The following is a 12,569-nucleotide window of genomic DNA, read 5'->3' as shown; positions in this document are numbered from 1 at the left end:
GCTTTGAAGATGGGGGAAGGGGCTCATAGCCAAGAAATGTGGTCATCCTCTGGAAGCTGGAAAATATAAGGAAATAGAGTCTCCCCTAGTGACTATGGAATGGAATGCAGTTCTGTCAACACCTTGATTTTAGCCCAGTGAGACCTGTGTTGGACTTCCTATCTACAGAACTGTGAGATAATAAATTTCTGTAATTTTAAATCACCAAATATGTGACAATTTGTTAGAGCAGCAATAGAACACAAGGGAGAAATGCAATGTAGATACAACATTGGGATAGACTGAATTTTTTTCCATCTTTCAGCCACATATTAGGCCCTTCTTTGTGATGTTTTCCAGAAACATTCATTTATATATTAGATGGATTCAAAGTTTAGATGTGCCCAACTAAAATTCTAGGACTGTATTAAGTCTGAGCATAATTATTTATTTTCTATTGGAGAACCACAGTGAAGTATAAGTATATTATTGGATAAATAAGACATAAAAATCATACTTGGCTGATCCAAAGATATCTGGATATTTGTTACTAAGTCCTTTTATTAACTTTTTAATCATCATAACAATCTATTATATTTTTAGCATATAGACCGATGCATCCAAAATGTTTAATAAGGAAGTTTAATAATAGCAGTAATGTTTTTAAAGTTGTTTCCAGCTGTGATTCAGCATTAAAGGAAAAAAAAAAACCCTCAGTGGCAGATGTATTTACCATGTGGTTGTATACATTATTTTATAGGCAAGGCTTTTCCAGATGCTGGGTAGCTTTGATGTTACATATGATAAAAAAATATTTGTAGTCCCTGAGACTCTCTGAACTGTAATATTAAAAGAAATAACATAACTAATAAATAACATAGACTGTTATAATTTCATAGTGCACTTTTTTTTTTTTTACATTGAGTAAGTCTGAAAATAAGTTTGCAATAAAAATATGTTAAATATTACATTCCCATACAGGAACTTTGTACAGCTCAAGAAAAAAATTTAAAAATAGAGCATACATCACTATACAGTAGGCTTAACCATGCTTTGTCAATTTTTTTCTTTCATAGAATATATATCTTCTCGCATCCCAAATGAGTTCTTCTTTTGAGGGGGGTAGAACATTTAACTTTTATTCTGATCATATAAATGACAATTACTTGTTATACTTTGTAAAAATATGAAAACCACACACACACACAAACCGAAAAAAGATCATTGCAATCCCAGGTACAAACTGTTGAAATTTTAGCACATTTCCTTCCAGTGTATTAAAATAATTTTTGTAGTTGAGATCGTGTCATATAGTGTGGACGATTTTTAGGCTTTGGATACATTCTGACATGACTCGAACTCTTTGCTATATCTTTTATTTTCATGTAGATTTTGGCAAGCAACATGCCTCTCTAAATCACCTTTTTCTCATTCGTAAAATGGGTATGGTATTACAAAACACATAGGATTCAGGAGCGTTTTTTTTGCAAGATAGGCACTAAATCAATTCTAGCAATTATTCTTATTAAAATATAATGGTAATATGTATGGCTAGAAGTAAAATAAAACAAATCCCAGTTAGGTGGTTTTATATAAACATACTCTGTAACAAAATATTTCTAACAAGATGTGTTAAATATACCAGCAATTTAAGTTAGGGAATGCAGACTTTAATTTGCTTTTGTCCATTCTTATTTGAATGAATGAAGAAATGTTCTAAAGTAGATATAGGCCTCATAGAATTTCCAAAGCACCCCACCTAGTGGTTTAAGTATGTAGGATGTACACTTTGGAGTACATAGTAGAGACCTGAAATTAAAGAAAAGTGTTCTTAGCTAATAATTGAAAGGCAAAGAAAGTAGAGCACAGGTTGTATTCGTAATAAAATTCAGAATATATAGTATGTGCTTCAGTTTATACACACACACACACACACATACATCTGTCTTCCACAAATGTATAATCTAATTAAAATAAATCAAGCAAAATCATTTTCCTAACTGTATTATCATTGGCTTTGGATTTCTATAATCCCATTAAGAAAACTGGACTATTAGAAGAAGTTCAATCTCACTCTACTACTACGATTACTATTAATAATAATTGCGATTGTGGGGCGCCTGGGTGGCACAGCGGTTAAGCATCTGCCTTCGGCTCAGGGCGTGATCCCGGCATTATGGGATCGAGCCCCACATCAGGCTCGTCTGCTATAGCCTGCTTCTTCCTCTCCCACTCCCCCTGTTTGTGTTCCCTCTCTCGCTGGCTGTTTCTATCTCTGTCGAATAAATAAATAAAATCTTTAAAAAAAAAAAATAATAATTGCGATTGTAATGTAAGCACCCAATATTTTTACAGCATACTGGGCTGCTTTCTAAGTGCTTCGTATGTATTATTAGCTCCTTTAAATTCACAGAAATACCGTTAGGAAGGTACTATTACTATCGTCTCACTGCACAGATGAGGGAAGGGAAGCACACGAGGAGGACTGATAATTTGCTTAAGGTGAAACAGTACAGTTAGTAAGCGGAGAAGGTAGGACACGGTAATGTATGATAGTACTTATTTTGTATTTACTATTTAATTACATGAATGGTTGGATTAGGGGATAATATGAGTGAACTAATAAATATAGACTGTTAGTTAAAATTTTAGTTCAAGTATTTCATATAATTGATGAGATGTGAGCTGAAATTTGTACTAATGCATTTTCTGTATCTATAGCGAAAAGTCTATCAGTATTTCTATCACAAATCAAATATTGCCGAGAAACCTTATATTTAATGAATAAATGCACTGATATGTAAACATTTTTAAATGCACTGATGTTTTCTGTGGACAAATAAATATTTGGATGATCCTGTGGATAAAGGGATACTTTGCGCTAGGGATAAAGTATTGAAAATATTTTCTAAAACCTGTTGAGGAAAGCATAGCACCCTGTTAAAAAGTGATGACTCTGGGAAACAAACTGAGGGCTTCAGAGTGGAGGGGGGTGGGGAATTGGGGTAGGCGGGTGATGTAGGTAGTAGGGAGGGCACATATTGCATGGTGCACTGGGTGTTATTCGCAAATAATGAATCGTGGAACATTGCATCAAAAACTGGGGATGTACTGTATGGTGACTAATATAACAAAATAAAAATTATGAAAAATAAGTGATGGCATGCTTTAACACACAGCTACCTCACGTGCCCACATACGTTCATGGCTGGCTGGCTCGTCCTACTCCTGCGCTGAGACTGGTATTGTAATTATTTAAAATGGGCCTTCAGTGGAAAGAAAACAAGAATATAGGAGGGAAAAACTATTTCCTGACATGGAACTACCAAATTAGAGTTATGGATTTCTGCTCTACGCACGCTGCATCTTATATCCTGACCTGCCGTGTTGATACTGAATGATTTTCCGTGTGGGGCAAACCTCTAAGGGAAGCTTTCACAATTAAAGAAGAAAGGTTTTACTGAGAAACAACCAGTTTTTAAAAAGTAAAGTTAACCATATTCTTCTAATTTTAGCCTTCTTTTATTTCCAGGGCTTGAACAGAATATGTGCTATTCTAAATTGAATGCTATTTGTATTTCAGTTAATGTCTTAAAATCTGTGCTTTCATTTGGCAAAAATGATATGCCCCTACCTATAATAAATATCCTTGTTCTTTTTTAGTACCTCAGTTCCATCTTAAGGAGCAAATCTCAAATTAAACTATTAATGTTACTTCCCTATAGCACTTCTTTGTGTTTTGCTTTTCTTTGTTAAGAAAAATTACCCAAATTTGAAATGTAACCGGTGGATGGTCTTCCCTCCTTTCGAATCTTGCATATATTTTCAATTTTTTTATCAGTTTCACCCCCTCCAATTTTTTAATTATATAAGACAAAGTATTTGTGTTTGACTTATTATTTAAATTTTTACTTGAGTCCTGGAATCTGTTAACTGTAACCTATGAAGTTTTTGATTTTGGTCTGGTAGAAAAGATAACCAGTGTTCAGTCAGAGGACATTAGCTAGTTTTGTATCAAGTAGCAATTTTATTTTGGTATTTTGTTGAATAATATATCAATCCTTGGTTCTCAAATTCTCCTTTTAATTAGTCTTATCATCTTACTGGTTACCACTTAAATTTTAAAATTGAGTAGAGTTTTTGACAGATATTTAAAATTTGTATGGAAGACACACTTCAACTTTTCAAGAATGTTTTTCAACAACTTTTTATTATTTCAAAAAATTTTTCCAAAGTTCACCCATTGAATGAGTTCTTCTAACTCTTGGAGTGTTAAGCATTCTATTTTTTGATATAATCATCTGTCTTTATGGGTGGTGAGCAGTAAAGTAAAAATCTTTATAAAAGCAAATGTACCAGGACTCCAGACATAAAAATATTATCAGAACCAAATTGTCAGCCACCTAGTTTTTGATATAGAGTTACAAATCATTTTTATTTTTATTGTGGTAAAATAACATAACATAAAGCTTACTGTCATGACCATTGTTAATTGTACAGTTCAGTGGTAGGACGTACATTCAATTGTTGTACAACCATCACCACCATGCATTTCCAGAATAGAGATAGAGCTCGTTTAGACTGAAATCAGTATTACACAGCTTGCATAGCCCTCTCATTTAATATACTCAGTTATAAATGAGTTTTGGTATTACCAAAAATTAAAACCAATGTCAAATGTAACAAAAAGCCTCATCAGGGAGTAAATTCATAGCATTGTTTTTCTTTAGCTTACCAAAGAGAAAAAAAGAATTCAAATGGAAATCCCTGAAAACTGACCACTCTTTTACCCTAAGGGAAGTGGAAAACTTCCAGATTTCCCTTAGAAGCATGTGTGATCTTTGAATCCTTGAAGTTATCTCCCTCAGATGGACATGGGAAGGAATCTCTGTCGTTAGTGGCATTCTTTTCTTCCATCATTTCCAATGATGGCTTTATGGTCCTTGGGCTTCTACTCTGAGTATTTATTGAAGTTCCTTGTATAGCTGATTCCCTGGTTGCTGAAATCCTTCCTAACTTTTGACCTTTACAGTTGCCATCCACCATTCTACTTTCCTTGAACATAATTCTCACTGAAGTGGGTGTACACCTGTCATTTCTACTTCCACTAAAATTTTACTAGGCTGAAAAGAGATATATTCACATATTGTAGAAGCTTAGCTAATAAGTTGTTTTAATTTTATTCACTTCTTATTATACCTCCTTATTGTAGGCCCTCAGGAGGTGACTGAATATGTCCTCTGTTGATGTAAGTGTAACACTGAATTTTTCTTAAAAGCTGGCAGATGGAACCCCCAAGAGAAGTGAACATAGTGATTTCGGATTTTTAAGGTGTATGAACTTGAAAGGAGTCAATAGTAAGAACTGAAAACGTGGGAGCACTAGCATGAAGAAGCATCCTTGGCCAAGTGGAGACTGAGGAATAAGGTGATTTCCTGTCCAAGAACTGCATGACCTGTATAGGGACCTGTAGTATCAAATGCCAGTTTCACTTCAGTGCGGAGGAAACAGATCAAAGGAGAATCATCCCAAACTCATAGTCTTTGTCTTGGGTCCAGAAACATCCTTTTTAGATGCTAGCCCATAGGTTCCTTGACAGAAAGAGGAGGGAAACATTGGGTTTCCTTCTCACAGGATATGTGGGAGCCCAAATGATTACCTGAAAACAAATTGCACCCTGAGAGTCACAAAGAAGTACATTCCAAACATTAAGTTTCACGCTCTGAAGACAGTTCTAACGGTTTGCATTTCTAGTAGCAGCCTTTGCATAGCCATCGAAGGTTTTATTTATTTATTTATTTTTATTTTTTTTAAAGATTTATTTATTTATTTATTTGACAGAGAGAGAGAGAGAGAGAGAGAGAGAGAGTGAGACAGCCAGCGAGAGAGAGAACACAAGCAGGGGGAGTGGGAGAGGAAGAAGCAGGCTCATAGTGGAGGAGCCTGATGTGGGGCTGGATCCCGGAACGCCAGGATCAAGCCTTAGATCACTCCCTGAGCCGAAGGCAGACGTTTAATGACTGCGCCACCCAGGCGCCCCCATCGAAGGTTTTAATAACACTCACTTCTATACATGAGCTCTGGTTTTTTGCTAAAACTTGTATAATATTTTAAAATCGTACCTAATTTCTATATCTATATTCATCTTTTTGTCTAAAAAATACTTTTAAAACCCTTCTAGGACTTTTCTGTGTTTCTGATACTTATCTTCTGTATTATGGGGCTTGCAATGGCAGGGCAAAGAAGGAAAATAACTAAAGAGAAAGAAGAAAGAATTAAAATGAGGAAAGAGTGAGTATAAAGGAAACAAATCCTGATATCTCAGAGATCTTCTCCCAATCTAGAATCTATTCTATTTTTTTCAATTTTTACTTTCCTGGTATTTTAGTGCCACAAATTTTTTCTTCTAGATATTTCTAGTCTTTTTTTCCCCCTTTTCTTTCCCTCATTTAAATATGATAGTTCAGAACAGTCCACAGTTTAATATCATAGCATAAAATAAAAATCGTATCTTTAAAATAATCTAAGTTTATCTGAACATAGCACATAAGGAAGGAAGTAAGGAGCACACTCTTTCTTCTTTCTTGAGATACTAGCCTTGTTTGTGTAATCTAAAGGCAAAGCACCTATGTGGAATATTCTAGACTGGAGAGATGATATAAATAGAATTTCAAAAGCTTCAAGGAATTATTTTTGGGGAGGTTAATATCTTACATATACTTACAGATACAGATAGTTTTTCAGTAACGAAGAGATTAAGGGACATAGTTAGAAACTATGGCCAATGACAGGCTGTACGCGTTTGCAAACATTTTGTTTTAAAGCTCAGGTGCCTTATCTTAAAAAATGGAGACAAGAAGGCAAATGATGGATTTTGGAGCTCAAACAAGATACTCACATATCAAAGGGGTTATCCTATATACATTCACTTGCCTAAACCTGTTTTCCATTAAGAATTTTCCCTAAGCACTCTTGGCTTCTTATTTGCCCACTCTATCCCCCTCTTTTCAGAGCAGTAAAACAATGTTTAACTTCAGTTTGGTAGGATAATATATAATTAATAAGTGTGTTATGTGGTTGCAAGGGGACAACCACTGGGAATAAACAAAGGGGAATAAGTTTATAGGCAAAATTGACATATAGAGTTCAAGGATTCTGGCTTGCCAAGGAGAATGGCTCTAAATTTTGGTGATACTTTCTTTGGGTTTCAGTTATACTGACTCTCGATAGCCAAAACAAGGAGCTCAAAAGAGAAATAAAAATTAAAATTTGTATGTAAGGGAAAAACAACATCTCATATTAGAACTGTCAGTTGTTGTTTTCATAGTCTGAATTAATTGAAAAAGCAGTCTTGATGCCACTTTTTTTTTAAAGATTTTATTTATTTATTCGACAGAGATAGAGACAGCCAGCGAGAGAGGGAACACAAGCAGGGGGAGTGGGAGAGGAAGAAGCAGGCTCATAGCGGAGGAGCCTGACATGGGGCTCGATCCCATAACGCCGGGATTACGCCCTGAGCCGAAGGCAGATGCTTAACCGCTGTGTCACCCAGGTGCCCCTTAATGCCACTTTCTGAAGAAAGACTTGTTGGGTCACTTTGCTCATAGATGAGGTATGTCTCTCTCTCTCTCTCTCTCTCTCTCTCTCTCTATATATATATATATATATGAATGTCCATATCTATTGAAGGCCCCTGGCCTTAAACAATGCTTGGAGCTTTAACAGGCATCAAGAGTGCAGGCTTGGCTAAAGTAAAGATTATAGGGAAAAGAGAAATTTTTTTACGGTCATAACTTTAAGGCCCTAAGGAGGCCTTGCTGCATTGTATCTTGTGTTCCAGTGATGTCTGTGGAAGATTATAATTCCAGGCCTAGAAGAATGGCAGTAGATTGGTTGCATTTAGTTTGACTCCTTCTAGACTAAAACTATGGACAGACTAATCTTGAAACAAGGCTGAAAAATAATCACAGTCATTTATTTAGTGAATATTCATTAAGCAACAACCATGTACCACAAATTGTTCTAGACACTTGACACATCAGTAAACAAAACAGAAGAAGAACCTGAAAAACATACAGAATTGACTTCTAAGTGGTATTAACACCCATTGTCAGAGAAATTGGGAAACATCTTTGCAAGACTGAGGCACCTACATGAAATAAGAATCTAAACATATTTGAGAAAAGAAGACCACGAATGTCAGTAAAATAAAATCAAAGAAATATTTTTTGAGATTCAAAGAGTCCTAGTGTAGCGAAGTACCCAGGTAATGTTTGAGTCTTGAGAAAACATACTTTAAAAATGTGTGGAATTAGGACTCCAAGGAAAGACACAGGAATGATGACACAAAGAAAATCAGGGAAGACAATGATTGTGGGACTCCAAGTTGTGGCCAAATATAATGAATGATGGGGGAATACGTCCTGACGGTTGGAATGGTTGATGCTTTTGGCAGTCCCAGAACTCATAATTTCTAATCTCTCACTGGGATCAAAAAGACAAGATTCTACTGGAAAATGCTGGTAAAAACATCTGGAACAAAAACCAAAAAGAAGCTCCCTGGTCCAGGAAATCGTGCTCACACTGGATGCATTAGGGAAGGAAAGAGGCAAAATTATGTGGGATTAACTTTACAAACTTGGCTGTGCTTTCCTGAAGCAAGGATAGGAATAGTAACAGGAAGTAACACGCTGAATTTTCTCCCTCTACTGTGGAGAAAACCCACTCAGGGATGGAAACATTAAAACACTGAGGACAAGATAACATGGGGACTGCCTGGCTGAGGCATTGGCCTTCACTACTTCTCTAGTGGAACAGACTCACAAGTGTCAACAGTGGCTTCATTTAAGAATCTGAAGGTGATCTCCAGATGGAAAAAAAAATTAAGGATGAGGTAGCCCCTTCCCTAGCAAGCAGTCCTCTTAGGTTCGAGTTATTTAATGGACACATGCACACAAAAAGATTTCACCTTCAATTCAGCACTGAAATGCCAAAAACAGCTAAAAGGGGAAACAAATTAAAATCTGAATATAGATTGGAAAGAGCACCTCAAATTAGAACCAACAACTGGTGTTCCCATGCCCCCAAAGGTCTCAACTAGTTGAGAAAGCAATGGGGATTTAAATGTCACTTTTTTTTTAAAAGAATTTATTTATTTGAGAGAGAGTGGGAGGAAGTGATGGAAAGAGCATGAGCAGGACAGAGGGAGGAGCAGACTCCCCGATGAGCAAGGAGCCCGACTCAGGACTCAATCCCAAGACCCTGGGATCATGACATGAGCCAAAGGCAGACGCTTAACTGACTGAGCCACCCAGGGGCCCATAAATGTCACTTTCTGAGGGAAGATAAGACAGTTGTCCCTCTTCAAAAGCATGAGATAGGCAGAGTATAAAAATGAACTACTTCTGGGACATTTCTCTTAATAGAAGGCTTCAGAGTGGTGGATTCCATTCAACCGTAGATGAACGGAGATCCTGTTGCGGTTAAAGCCAAAGTTCTCTGTCTGCCTGCCCTCTGTCACCAGCATAGCAATGAGCCTGTGGCAACCCTAATTGTCTTCTAGGAATAATATTTTGTTTTCTGGAGTGATTTCTTGCAGGCGGTACACATTGGGTTATTTTCTAAATTTGGTGGATGTTGAGCAGTGCAATGATAATCTTTTGAGGCTGACTAATGTGTTTAGACTCTTCAAATGTTTGGCTTTTAAAAGACCTGGCACTAAACTCATGTCAAAGAACCACAAACAATTGAAAGGAGAGAACACAGACTGCAGCTTCTGGGAAAAACCACAACTCTGGTTTTGAGAAACACTCTAGCTGAGACTAAGCAAAATACAAAATAGGGGTGGGTAGAATTTGGCCGTCAAGCTCTCTAAATTCATAGGGCGAAATAATTTACTATTTGACTTTAATTCCTTTTCACTTTAAAATAACAATCAATGTGATTTTTGATATTTAATTTCTCCTTGTGAATTTGATAAGGTAAAGCATCAGCATTCTATCATTGGGATGTCGTCATGAGGTTTATCTTAATGTTGTCACTTTGGTTTCATAATTTCATAGGCTATATTAGACAAAATAACCAGCCAAAATTTGGAAGGGAAACGGAATAGGGAATTTATTTTAGTATTGAGTAAAAAGTGGCTTTGGGAAGATTTTTTTTCATTTGGTATTTTTATTCATCTCAGAAACTTCTGGGGCCTAAACGTATGCCACCCACAGTAGCTAATGTTTGGGAGTTGTCTCCAGAAGGCTGGATCAGTGTTCTGAGAAATCACTGATATCCTCTTGTAGGATGTTGGACCATACTTTTGGTATACCATTGACTTCATGGTTAAGCTCAAATGATTAAGACAGCAAAATGGTCTTAGGGAGAAATGATTTTTCCCTTACTACTAGCTTCAATACAGAGAGATTTCCCTAATTACTTTTGCTTTCTTTTCTTACTTTTTACTCTTCTTTTTTTTAATGAATGAAATTAGTAGATGTATAGGACAAAATGAGAAAAACAAGGATGGTGGGATGACTTCTTATTCGTCTTCACAGAAGAAAAATGAGTAATTTAACATCAGGGTTGAAATTTCTTTTTTTTTTTTAGTTTTATTTATTTATTTGAGAGAAAACACACAAGTGGAGCGGGGGGAGCAAAGAGAGAGGGACAAGCAGACTCCTGCTGAGCAGGGAGCCCAACACCAGCCTCCATCCCAGGGTTCCAGGATCATGACCTGAGCCGAAGGCAGCTGCTTACCCACTTCACCGACCGAGTCACCCAGGTTCCTCAGGGTTGAAATGTCTTGACTGAGTATAGAAAATCTGGAAGTGACTCTGTGAAGGGAATTTGCTATCTCTCAAACTCCTTCCGTCTTCATTCAGACCAGTAAGAGTACATCACTGGGACTGTCTCTTCAATTGTGCTAAGTCCAAGATTGTTGATTAGGGAAATGGTGATACTATTTAACTGTCCTAATACACTTATGAGTTATGATGAGGACAAGCCTCTACTTTCTAATATTTCCTTTTGTCAGTGCTATTAGAATGCGGGTAGGGAAACGGTATGAATTTTTGGGCTCCCTGAAGACCCTAATGTTTTATATGGAACTGTATGGAACTCAGGCCTGAGTGTATTCCACTTCTTTTCTACTTGTAAGTTTCCCCTCCTTAAATCTGTTACATGTGCATGTATTAAGGTGTGTCTGCGACCCTCTTGCATGATAAATATCCACCCTGGAATTACAGAAATCCAGTCTCTCTCTGTGTATATATTTACGGATGACATTGATGGAGTATCTGAGATGTGTCACTATCCAGAATCCTCTAAGCCACCAGGGAGCATCTTTCTCTTCTGTCACTCCTAGTGATGGCTTCATGGGCCACATGGCCTAATGTATTAGTCAGAATGACATAAGCTATGGACAATAAAAACAAACGGCAACTTTCATTACTTAAAACAACAAAGTTAATTTCTTATACATGCCACATGTGTGTTGCGGGCAAGCGAGGAAGTTATGCTTGTTACAATGATCTAAAGATCCAAGCTGATGAAGTCTCTATTGTAACATACGGTTCCAGAATTGCAGTCAGTGAAAAGCAAATGTGGTAAACCACATTTAAACCTTCAGACGAGATGTGGAACAGGTCACTTTGACTCACATTTCCTTGCCAAAGCAAGTCATATGGCCATGCTTGAGTTTAATAGGTTTGGATGTCTAATTCTCCAGCTGGGAGAATCACCAAATATTTTAGTGTCCACATTTTTGGGGTCCTTATATCCTTTGATAGTGACTTCTGCCACTTCTGACACATAATCAACCCTCTATTGCTTTTTTTCATCATATTTCTCATTATAGTGGGGAAAATTTTTTTTAACTAAAAAGACATGCATTATGCTCTGAAACTTGACTCTAGATTCTTTTCATTGCTGTCAATCTCCTTGCACATACTTGGCACATTCAACTCCAGAAGTTTGCTGTCTTCTGCCATGCAATGTATTTAGGACTTACAATTTACTTTGGGAATTCAAGATTCACAGGAAAAAAAGTTGTATGATTATCATCTCAAGCTAAAACTTAACATTTAGAAAATCAAATATTCACTTTAATTTATTGTTCTCTGTAGAAAATCTTCCATAGTCCCTTTTTGCACCATCTTATATTTCACTATTTAATATTAACAGAACTTATAGCAAAATATTCAACCTGAAGTAATCAGAATATATCAGAATGCCATAATTCATAAAAGTAAAAAGTGTTGGAAGCTCCCCGGGACAGAACTTCACTTGCGTTAAGGCTGCAATATGTTTGGAAAAGAGTAATACACACTATGTTTAAATGTAACTATTAGAAACATGGAGGGTAAAATGAGACCTTTATTTCATCCCAATTATGTAAATTTTAAAATAAGCTTTCAAATACATAGAGGCATCTTCAGGAAAACTTGAGATTGTATCTTTGTCAAAATGGTTTGAGGAATGTCAGAAAATTCATCCTTATAGAAATGACAGTGCAGCATCATTTGAAAAGACCCACAAAAAGGATTTATTCTGAAGAATATGCATGTCTCCTTCATATTCAAGTCTTGTTCTCCTACCATGAA

This window comes from Ailuropoda melanoleuca, chromosome 15 (assembly GCF_002007445.2).
Source record: "Ailuropoda melanoleuca isolate Jingjing chromosome 15, ASM200744v2, whole genome shotgun sequence".
NCBI classification, from domain to species: Eukaryota; Metazoa; Chordata; class Mammalia; order Carnivora; family Ursidae; genus Ailuropoda; species Ailuropoda melanoleuca.
This window is presented reverse-complemented; position numbering follows the sequence as displayed.